The sequence below is a fragment of the Nicotiana attenuata genome, chromosome 6 (assembly GCF_001879085.1).
Source record: "Nicotiana attenuata strain UT chromosome 6, NIATTr2, whole genome shotgun sequence".
NCBI lineage: Eukaryota > Viridiplantae > Streptophyta > Magnoliopsida > Solanales > Solanaceae > Nicotiana > Nicotiana attenuata.
Window position 1 is genome coordinate 56,984,614 of NC_031994.1, and position 12,326 is coordinate 56,996,939.

General features: G+C 36.6%; 1 non-coding gene across 1 annotated transcript; it reads right to left on the reverse strand.

Moving 5' to 3' along the window:
- Window positions 7,251–7,323, reverse strand: TRNAA-AGC. The gene has a single exon. It is a non-coding gene; the product is annotated as a tRNA-Ala (tRNA).

Consider the following 12,326-nt stretch of genomic DNA (forward strand, 5'->3'; position numbering starts at 1 on the left):
ATATATATATATATATATATATATATATATATATATATATATATAGACACACACACACACACACACACTACTACAACTATATTAGGAAGAAATTACTCTCCAATTTGAATTGGTAGTTTTTTATTTTTTTGTCATTTTTGTTTTTTTATTGTAAAATAATTTTAAACTCTAATTTGAATGAGTAGAATATTTTTTGTATATTCGTTTTTTATTGATAATTATAAGATATCTATATTTATTAATTCAAGTAGTGTAACCAATTAATTCAAAATTTAAAATTCAATAAAAAGTTAGTTAGAAAAGTAGTTTATTTTGTCTTAACAATGCCACTTGCCTTTTTGAGGTTAAGACACTTGTCTTAATGTAGTGGTTTTGCTTCTCCTATTCTATATAGATAGATTTTTTATAGATTTTTTTTTTTTGCTTTTTTATTTTAAAATAATTTAAAAACTCCAACTTGAAACTACTCCCACCCAATTTGAATGGGTAGTTATTTCTTTATATATTTATATTTTCGTTTTTTATATAGTTAATTATAAGATATCTATATTTATTAATTCAAATAAAGTAACCAATTAATATATATATATATATATATATATGGTAGTTTTGTATTTTTTTTATTATTTTCATTTTTTATATATATTTAAATTCAAAAAGAATAATCAATAACTAATTATTAACTAAATAATTAATTTAGTAACTAATTATGTCATGTGGCTTTTTTTTAGGCTGCCACTTGGCTTAAGGAAAGGAATTTTTTCTCTCCTTTTAGTAATATATAGATGTCAAACGAACGGCTACGTCATGAAAATGATTACAAGGAACACCGGTGGTGCTTGCTGTTAAACTAATTAAGAAACTTATGGCAAGGGATGGTTAATCTATCTCTTTATTCATAATCATGGAATGAGTTTAATAAGATCAAAATTCAAACCGTAGTTTCGCGAGATCGAATTTTAGATACGAAAGCACAGTTGGGGCTTTCTCACGGTTGTCCAACCAATATTGTCCGAACCCGTAACCAGGGGCGGATCTACCTTGTGAAAAATTTGATGGAGGCTGTATAATCTAAAACCAGACGGAGTAGGATTAATATGGAAGCCAAAGGTAAACAATAAATTCTTAATTCATTTATTCACTTCTTTAAATATCGACACCGCTTACAAAAATTCCTGCGTACGCCCCTGCCCGTAACATATAAGTCATAACAACTTTACTGCTGCCCTAAGGTTCCCTTCAATATTGTCCAATGGGGGCTTCCCGTAAATGTAATAGTCTAGAATGATATTGAAAAATGATAGAAATGAAGAGATGAATGATGAGGAACCCAAGCTTTATTGATCAATTGTCAAAGAGTGAATATTACAATGAATCTACTAAACTAAGTACAATATTCCTCCATAGCTACTGAATATTAGTACCTGAAAGAAGAAGAAGAAGAAGAAGAAGAAGAAAGAAGTTGGTTAGGAATTTTAGAGAGAAGAAGTAGAGAGAAGAGTGGGTAGTTGGGATTTGTAACAGAAATTGTACCGTATAAGCTAAGGTCCTCAGCTCCTTCTGTTGGTATTTATTATTGAGTGGCATTGGGCCTTAATTCCAATTGGACCAATTAGTTGATCAGATGGACTTCATTATTAACTAGTTGAAGCCCAAGAGTTGAGGCCCATTCCCTATCAAGCCCAAGTCTTCAAGATAAGAAGGGTTACTTTCCTAATTAGTGACTTAGGAATCTCCGAACATTACATCTCCTTCCCCTTCGAGAAAGACCTTGTCCTCAAGGTCGTAGTTGAGCCACAAATTCTGGAAATCGATGCTTGATATATCTCCAGTCCTCCCAAGATGCTTCATTTTCACTCAGATTAGCCCACTGAACCAATACTTTCACCCCAACTCCATTGTTGACCCTTACCATTTTCCTCTGAAGAATGGTGACTGGTTGAATCAAGATTTTTCCTTCTATATCGCAGAGGGGAGGTTGTTGTGCTGGAACAATGGTGGGACCTATGCGATGCTTCAGCTGCGAGACATGAAACACTGGGTGTATTTGCGACCCAGATGGAAGCTGCAATCGGTAAGCTACAGATCCTATCTTCTGTTCAATAGTATATGGACCATAGTATTTGGCACACAATTTTACATTTCTGCGCACATCTATAGAGGATTGTCGATAGGGCTGTAGCTTTACGTAAACTTGGTCCCCCACTGCTAGTATTCTTTCTGACCTTAGTCTATATGCGTAGAACTTCATGCGAGCCTGGGCTTGTGTCAAGTTGTCCTTCAATGTTTGTAACATGTGTTGACGCTGAGCTACACTCACTCCTGCTGGTGATTGTCCTGTGTTGGGCAAGGATCCTGTAGGTAATTGTGGTGGTGGATAACCATACAGTGCTTGAAAGGGGGTGATTTTCAGTACACTATGGTAATTGGTGTTATACCACCATTCCGCCAAATGAAGCCACTTGGTCCATAGCTTAGGATTATCAAATACCATTGCGCGTAGATAAGTTTCCATGCACCTGTTTAGCCTTTCGGTCTGCCCATCTGACTGTGGATGATAGGCTGTGCTCATGTTCAACTTATTGCCCATAGTCTTGAAAAGATGTTGCCAGAAATGGCTAGTGAATATAGGATCCCTATCAGACACTATTGTTTTAGGTAACCCATGTAATCTATAGACTTCCTTGAGAAATAGATCTGCAACCTCAGGAGCTGAAAATGGGTGTTTAATGGCCAAGAAATGACCATACTTGGTGAACCTATCAATCACCACTAACACTGCATTGTTACCCCCAGAATTGGGTAATCCTTCCACATCATGGATATATCTTGCCATGCCTCGTCTGGAATTGGCAGTGGCTGAAACAAGCCTGGTGAGTGGACATTTTCAGATTTAACCCTTTGATAGACATCACACTCCTCTACCCATTTACACTTCTTTTTTCATATGTGGTCGATGAAACAGAAGTTGCAACCTCTTGTAAGTACCCTCTGTCCTGAGTGTCCACCAATAGCAGAATGATGCATAGTTTGTAGAATCTTTTCTCTTAGATCAGTACCCTTCCCCACACAGATCTTCTGTTTGTACCTGATGACTCCCTGGTATAAAGTATAGTCTTCCTTACTGTTAGGATTGATGGTTAACTCTCAGTAGTTGTAATGCTATAGGATACCCTTCATAACTATCAGCAATATCCTGCAGCCAAGTAGCCTGTGGGCTGGATATGACTAATAGAGTAGATTCATCTTCCTGTCTCCTTGAGAGAGCATCTGCCACCCTGTTCTCACTGCCCTTCTTATATTGAACCCATAATCAAGGCCCATAAGCTTAGTTAACCCTTTTTGTTGTAAGGTTGTAGTTACTTTCTGCTCCAATAGGTATTTTAGGCTTTGATTATCAATCCTAACAATAAAGTGACCTCCTTGTAAGTAATGTCTCCACTTATCTACAGCTGATAGAACTGCCATATACTCTTTTTCATAGGTAGACAATCCACTGTGCTTGAGTGCTAGTGCTTTGCTGAAAAAAGCTATAGGTTTGCCTTCCTGCATCAGTACAGCACCCATTCCAGTAGCACATGCATTAGTTTCTATCACAAAAGGCTTGGAGAAGTCAGCCAAACCAATCACTGGTACTGTTGACATAGCTGTCTTTAGTTGTTGAAAGGCTAATTCTGCTTCCTCATTCCACTGAAAGGCATTCTTCTTAAGCATATTAGTTAATGGTCTGCTTATGATCCCATAAGATTTAACAAATCTCCTATAGTAGCCAGTCAATCCTAAGAATCCCCTTAAGGCCTTCACAGATTTGGGTACAGGCCAATTTACCATTGCTTCAATTTTAGCAGGGTCAGTAGAAACCCCTTTACGTGAGATAATGTGCCCCAAGTATTCCACCTTATCCTGTCCAAAAGCACATTTAGACATCTTTGCATAAAGCTGCTCTTTCTGTAGGATCTCTAGTACTTTTCTGAGATGTAATACATGAGTTTCCATTGAAGAACTGTAAACTAATATATCATCCAAAAACACTAATACAAACTTCCTTAAAAAGGCTTAAACACCTGATTCATGAGGCTTTGAAAAGTGGCTGGGGCATTGGTCAAACCAAAGGGCATGACCCTAAATTCATAATGGCCTAGATGTGTTCTAAAGGCAGTTTTGTAGATGTCCTCCTCCTTCATTCTTATTTGGTGATAACCAGCTCTCAAGTAAATTTTTGAATAAATGGAAGAACCATTAAGCTCATCAATAAGATCATCTACCAAAGGAATTGGAAACTTATCCTTAATTGTCATTTTGTTTAATTCCCTGTAGTCAATGCAAAATCTCCAACTTCCATCTTTTTTCTTAACTAACAATACAGGGGAAGAGAATGGGGAATGGCTAGGTTGTATAGCCCCATTATTAAGCATTTCACTAACCTGCTTTTCTATCTCATTCTTCTGAAAATAATTGTACCTGTATGGTCTGATACTGATTGGTACTGCTTCAGGTTTAAGTAGAATCTGATGATCATGAGTTCTTCTTGGTGGCAGGCGTTTGGGTTCAGCAAACACTCCTGGAAACTCTGCTATAATATCTTGAATCTTGTCAGGTATGCTACTTGGTAATTCTGTGGTTTGTACATTAATAGTGAACAAATGTGCCCACAGCACCTGTCCTTTTTTTAACAATTGCTTCACCCCCAGTGGCTGTCATACTATGTAGTTTGCCCTCCTCAGAGTATCCCTTCAAATCTACCTTTTTTCCCTTCACACTCACTTGGAGCCTATATGCAATAAAGTCAAACAAGATAGGATTGTGTTTTCTCATCCAGTCCACTCCCAAAACTACATCACAAACCCCAATATCTAATAACCTCAGTTTGTGTTCAAATTCAATACCCTGAGTTTTCCATTTGAATTGAGGGCAAGAGTGGTAACTTATCAGATGTCATCCATTTGCCACAGCTACCCTCATTGGTACAACTTCTTGGATTGCACTCCTAGTTGCTTGGCAGTGCTACTAGCTATGAAACTGTGAGTGCTGCCACTGTCTGCTAGGATCATCAATACCTGTTTCCCATATACTCCCTTCAGTTTGATAGTTGTAGAAGTAATAGTCCTTGACAATGCCTTGAGACTAATTGTCTCATCTATGATAGCTTTTGAATTCTTAACAGGAATTATCTCATTCTCCATTTGATCTTCTACCTCCAACTGCTCTTGTTCTGTTGTTCCTGACAGTGTATTGAGCTGTTTATTCTTACAAACATGCCCAGGAAAGTATCTTTCCCCATACTTATAGCATTCCCCTCTGACTTTTCTAGCTTCAAAGAGTTTAGTTCCTGAGATTGAAGTCTGATGGTTATTCTCCTTCTGTATATAGCTAGAAGGTTTGCTCCCTATAGTATTAACTTGAGTACTTGGCTGAGGATTCTGTCTTCCCCCATACCCTTTCACCCTATTCATTGACTCCAATAGTTCTTCCTTGTGTCTAGCTTTTTCTACTGCATGACTTAATGAGTAAGGATCAAGCATTTTAACAGTATGCCTAATCTCTTCGTTAAGTCCTTCTATAAAAAACCCAAGAAAAAACTCTTCAGGTATTGTTGGATGTTTAGTCAACACTCATGCCTTCAAATCTTCAAACCTCTCCAAATATTCATTAATTGATCCATTTTGCTCCACCCTTTTAAACCTTTCTAACAGATTTAGGTTGCTATTATCAGCATCATTAAATCTTTTAAAAATTTCCTCCACAAATTCAACCCATCTAACAGTATCCCTACTCAATTGATAAGAAAAGTACCATGCCTCTGCTCTACCATTCAAATGCCATACATCAGTCTCAAGTTTATGTTGTGGTTCAGTTATATGATTATACTGAAAATACCTTTCGCATTTTCGCAGCCAAGCTTTTGGATCTCCTTCTTCGAAATAAGGGCAGTCGACTTTGGAGTTGGAATTGTTCGAGTGGAATCTCCCCACAGGAACCTCGTGATTCTCCAGCGTTCTTCCTCTACTACCTGATCCTTCCACTGTATGAGCAGCTGTTGGACCACTTCCCAAGATCCCATCCTTGCTTGCGAAGAACTTGTCCATCAAGAGATCGAATTTGTGGTTCAGTTCATCCATTTTAGAGTCATTCGACTCTAACTTTATACTAGTTTCTGCCATGTAATTGTGTAATTGATTCTCCAGTTTTTTAACACTTTCTTCTGTAACTTTTGATCTGGTGTCTGGTGCTGTCATGGTGCCGGGACTTGCTCTGATACCAACTTGTAATAGTCTAGAATGATATTGAAAAATGATAGAAATGAAGAGATGAATGATGAGGAACCCAAGCTTTATTGATCAATTGTCAAAGAATGAATATTACAATGAATCTACTAAACTAAGTACAATATTTCTCCATTGCTACTGAATATTAGTACCTGAAAGAAGAAGAAGAAGAAGAAAGAAGTTGGTTAGGAATTTTAGAGAGAAGAAGTAGAGAGAAGAGTAGGTAGTTGGGATTTGTAACAGAAATTGTACCGTATAAGCTAAGGTCCTCAGCTCCTTCAGTTGGTATTTATTGTTGAGTGGCATTGGGCCTTAATTCCAATTGGATCAATTAGTTGATCGTATGGACTTCATTATTAACTAGCTGAAGCCCAACAGTTGAGGCCCATTCCCTATCAAGCCCAAGTCTTCAAGATAAGAAGAGTTACTTTCCTAATTAGTGACTTAGGAATCTCCGAACATTACCGTAAATCCCTGTTAACTAAGTGAACCTTTTCATTTTGCTTTTCTTGCTTCCTTTTTATTTGTTTTTCTTTTCTTGCTTTTGAGTGTTAGAGACTAATAATAACCAAGTCGGTAGATTATGACTTTAATAGAAGCATATCATGGGTTTTGGAACGGCTAGTTGGACAGTGTAGCTTTGTGAGAAAATAGCAAAACTCGAGGATAAACTGTGAATTATCAATGTCTATTTGACAATATATTGAAACACCACAAAAAGAAAAGAAAAGAGCAGTAGACTATTCTATTGCTGGAAAAAAGATATTAAAATAATATCTTATATTTTTGATAAAGAGGAGTATTTTATTTTTCAATTAGATGATACTAATAAAAGAAAAGAGCAGTAGACTATTCTATTGCTGGAAAAAAGATATTAAAATAATATCTTATATTTTTGATTAGGAGGAGTATTTTATTTTTCAATTAGATGATGCTAATGTTTTTCTTCTTGTTTCTTTCTGCCCTTTAAAGCTTTAATAAAAGTGGAGATGCGGGGTATCGATCCCCGTACCTCTCGCATGCTAAGCGAGCGCTCTACCATCTGAGCTACATCCCCTGTTGCTCTAATTGCTATGAATTATTTAATCGTACTCAAAACAACCCCCACCCCCCCGGTTTTGTGTTTGTTGTGTGATGAACATCAACAAATATCATGATGACAGGTCCAGAGACTGATTAGTAGACAACTAGTGGAAAAGGTCGCCTCAGGAGTTGCACAACAAATTATGATCAGTAATATAACCATCACAATATTTCACTAATATGAAAAGTCATATAATTTTAAATTTAAAAATGCGCCAAAATAACTCAATTAGAGGGACAAAATGGATGCATCTTGGTAGATGGTGTTAATTAAAATTGGGGTCCAAAGACTCCAAACTAAGTGTGGAATAAGTGCACATTCGCTTTAGATAGAACTTAATTAGAAGATGTTGCGCCTTCTGAAACTTATGTTGAAATCCCTAGCGTTTCTTGGTTTTGTAAAATATGAAGAATGATTGTAGGAATGTTTTGTCGTGAAGTTGAGTAATGTTGTGAAGGCCAAATATTGCTCAAATAACTAGGGATTTACTGCGTGCCATCATGGGCGGCCCTACCCTAAACCAGGTAAAGCAACTATTTTAGGTCGCCTCATATTTGTGGGGTCCTATTTTTTATTACACCTAATAAATTATATATAAGCTAAAAAAAGTAATGTGAAGTGAAAAAAGTTGATTTCTTTCTTAACAAATATAGTGAAGAAGGATTTGCAATTGTTATAATTTCTGCCAAGAAAATTACATTTGAAATGAATAATGAGCTCAAATTTCGTAACAGTGTGTGAAATATAGGAAGAAAAAATTTGATGTGAATGTTGATAATGAAATCTCAAAATCTCTCGAAGAGTCATTCAGAGTTGATTACTTTTTATGCACAGTAGACAAGACTGTTTTTTCACTTCAAAACAGATTTGAACAATTAGAAGAATATGAAAATATTTTTGTTTTTTCTATTTAGCGTTAAAAAAGTGCGATCACTAGATGATGAAAATTTAGAAAAATATTGTCTTAATCTTGAATGTTCCTTAAAGCATAATAATCAATCCGATATTGGCGGTTTAGATTTATATTCGGAATTAAAAGTGTTAAGAAACATAGTACAATTAGAAGATAACAGTTTAATTGATATACTCAATCAAATAAAAAGATTCGATTCTTTAATAAAAGCCTATATTGCTTATAGAATAATATTAATAACTCTTGTAACCGTTATTTCAGTGGAAAGAAGTTTTTTAAAATTAAAACTGATAAAAATCTCAACAAAGATCAACAATATTTCAATAGAGTTAATTGGATTGGCTATATTGTCAATTGAGAAAGACTTATTAAAAGAAACTGACTGTAAAAAAATTATTAATAACTTTGCATCTAAAAAAAGTAGAAAAATAGACTTCAAATAAAAAAAGTTCTTTAAAAAAAAAAAATTAAGGCCCTTCATAAAGTTTGACTTTATGCCACAAAACTCGTCGGGCCGCCCCTGCCTGAAAAAGGACCCCAGTTAGCTGAGAAAGTACATAAAATATATACGTGAAACAAACAGAAATTTCACCACTAATGACTCTGCCGACACATACCTACGAATGGATAATCAAGCAATAAACCCTACATGTACCCTCTGCATAATGTAGTACACGTTTTTATTTTATTTTTATTTTTTTTAGAAAATCTAACTCACGGTCGTCATCGTTGGTTTTTTCATTAACATACAAGTAGATTTTATGGGAAAGAAATATATGGATCTTCATAAATTCATGTGTGCGTATAGTCGCTTCTTGCAAAAGGAAAAAGGAGGAGATTGAAAGTCGGTAAGACCAAATACTAAGACAGATTAATTGATAATCATTCTCAAATGTAATGATAAATTAAAGATTTAAGAAAATAAGGAAGTTCATGCTTATACTTCAGACGGAGTACATGCAATTTAGTGGTTTGTACTCTTACCTAGATTTAGCAGTAAATTATACCCAAATCACGAAAGCCTAGTAAGCCACGGGTTTTTGCATCTGAAATTTCAGCAAGTTATAAAGCAAGTAAGGGAGTAGGTTCGTGGAATATATCCGAGAATGTAATAAAGCAAGTAAGGGAGTAGGGATGGGAAAGGCATGATATGGCAGTCTTAGACAAAATGAAGAGCAATAAAGCAAGTAAGGGAGTAGGGATGGGAAAGGCATGATATGACAGTCTTAGACAAAATGAAGAGCAGTGAGGAGTGGTCATAGCAAATAGAGGTGAACGGGAAAGGGATGGGTATGTCATAACAGATTTAAACGGATAAGGGTGAATAGGGAAAAGGATGTGCATGTAATAGCAAATTTAAACAAATAAAGGTGAAGAAGGGAAGGGATGTGCATGTCATAGCATGTAACAAAGAAAATAATCCACAGAAGCCAAGTTCATTATGGTAAGAGCCTAAGTATAAATCCCTAGCAGAGTCGCCACGCTGTCGCGCCCCTTTTTCTCGCGAAAGTGGGTTTCGACATGTGACAACTCTTTGGAATGGGAGATAGAGTGTTAAAAGAAGAGTCACCATTTAACGGTTTTTAAGGTGCGTTAGGGCACCTATTATGCAGATAACTCTGTTTGACTAGTCAATGCCACCAAAGATCGGGTAAGGGCTCAAATTACCTCAAAGAGAAAGTGTTAGGCACTCCCCGAGGTCCACAACTGTGGGTCCCGGCCGAACTTAAGACTATGTGGATTATAATTACGCGGGATGGTCAAATAAAGAAAGAGGACAAATGGTCGGAGAATTTTATTATAACACAATGAGAATTGGCACAAATCTTAAGGCCTACAAGGATACAACTATAATGGTCTATATTAGATGACTCAGTGTATATCACAAATTCATAAAGGAGAGGAGAAAAGGGGGGGGGGGGAGGGGGGGAGGGGATCTTAAGTTTTTTAGCCTAAAGGATCACCCTGTGAAACATTTATAAGACTTCGCAACTCCCTTAAGATAGGGAGTTAATCATATTCTTCAGCGGGCACAGACTATCATCTCCTGCTAAGCAAGCTTTATACCTGGCGACGCCAAGCTTTAAGCAGGCGTTAGACCTGGCGACGCTAGGCCTGGGGCCAGGTCCACCAGGCGTTATGCCTGGCGACGCCAGTCCTGTGGCGAGATCCATTCCGAGCTTTGAAGGCTTATTATGTCTCCTGGTTTGACTAGGACTTGACCTACACGTTTAGGTCTTCTCCTACACATATAAATAAACCTAAAAATGCCACTTTTGGAGATGGGGGGGGGGGGGGGAGGGAAAGGATACCGACAAGAGACCGAGGATTCGACGTAAGGAGGCAAGAACACACTAAGAGCAAGGCGGATAATTTTTCTACGAGTTTTTCAGTTCATTCTTCCTATTTTCATTATTGGTTATGAATTCTAGTATTGTAGTAGGCATACTATTATGAATAACTAATTTGTTATCTAGGGTTTTGATGGAACCTATCCGAGGATGATTTTCCTATTACATTTTTAATATAGATTTGCTGTAGCTTTTTCTCTATTTGTTCAACAACGTTATTATTATGGTTGGTTGAAGAGCTCCCAATCGACTATGCCTTTGTTGTGTGTATTACTCAGGAGATAGTGCATATTTAGGTAGTTGTTGAACAACATCACTCCTAACGTATATGAGGGATCAATACGGAGGGTTTAAAGGTGGGATTAGGGATAACGAAACCTTGGTGCGATCCGAGTGAGCCATACTTAATGCCAGCTAGCGTAATTCGGGAGAATATGTCTAGTAAATTGTGGTAGTTACTCGAGAGAGAATTACAACACTCAAAGTGCTCATGATCGAGAGAATACTTAGGCGAATTTATAGAAAATGTAGCGGGAAGAATTCTAACAATACGGAAAATCATAACTTTAGACCTCCTTATTCTTGTCTCTAACCCTTAGTATCTTTAGTTGTTAATTTACTATTTTAATTTGTTAGTTAATTAGTTAAACACAAGAATCTTAATATCTATAAGTTAGGAATTGTTCAAGCTTGTCTTCTTGGTGATAGTGAACAGCTGTAGTTGAGCCTTAGTTCTCTGTGGGATTCGACTTCGGACTTGTAAACCCGATTATATTTGCAATGACCGCTTAGACTTTTTTATAAGGCATATTTGGGCGTAATCACTACCCAATTATTATGTTAAAGTTGTTTACCTAAAGGCATTCTAATTCAATTCTACATCGTACCCTACGCGTGCACTACCCGTCCCATGCTTATGGTCCAGGAGGCATTGGACCTCTATTTTGGTGGTTCTAGACTCTACTTAGGTTGCTAAAAATGATAAATCTAGGCGAAATTCAAAATAAGTAGGACTTTACATAACGACAATTAAAGGCCCAAATTAGCCTCCACACATAGACAACAATTGCATGCGGGTAGATTCTACATTATGTATAGGCAGTTTCAGGTTCAAGATGCCATTTTAAACCTATAGACATAGCTTCTAAATCACTACACAGTTCAAGAAAAGTCTCAAGGCAATACTGCTATTCAGATTATCGAGATTATAGATTATATGTTATTAAGACCAATGGACATGATCTCTAAGTGATTTATACGATGGGGCAGTGAAAGCCATTGGAAAAACTCTGATTATTCTCGTCGATCCTGTTGGCATGCTTCATAAACGAGTATCACTCTTTTATAGCTAGGTTCCAATAGTTGGCAGATTTATCGCTTATACCTATAGGCATGCTATCTAAGTAGCAGCGTAATAAGACAACGGAAACAGTTGATTAGTTAATCAATTAGAGCCCTATATGCATGGTATCTAGCAGAATATAAGTTAGTGTAATCCTATAGGCATGTTATCTAGGAAATATACTGCACTTGCGCAAATTTAATGAACAATTATTGACATTTGTTTCCTATAGGCATGCCGTCTAGTAACACATAGCAGTAGACATGGGGAACAAATAAAGTACTTAAACTCATGCTTTGATAGTAAACAGGTCGAGTGAGTATGTAATTCCTATGGGCATGGTTTCTACTAGTGCGCGACGCATGATATC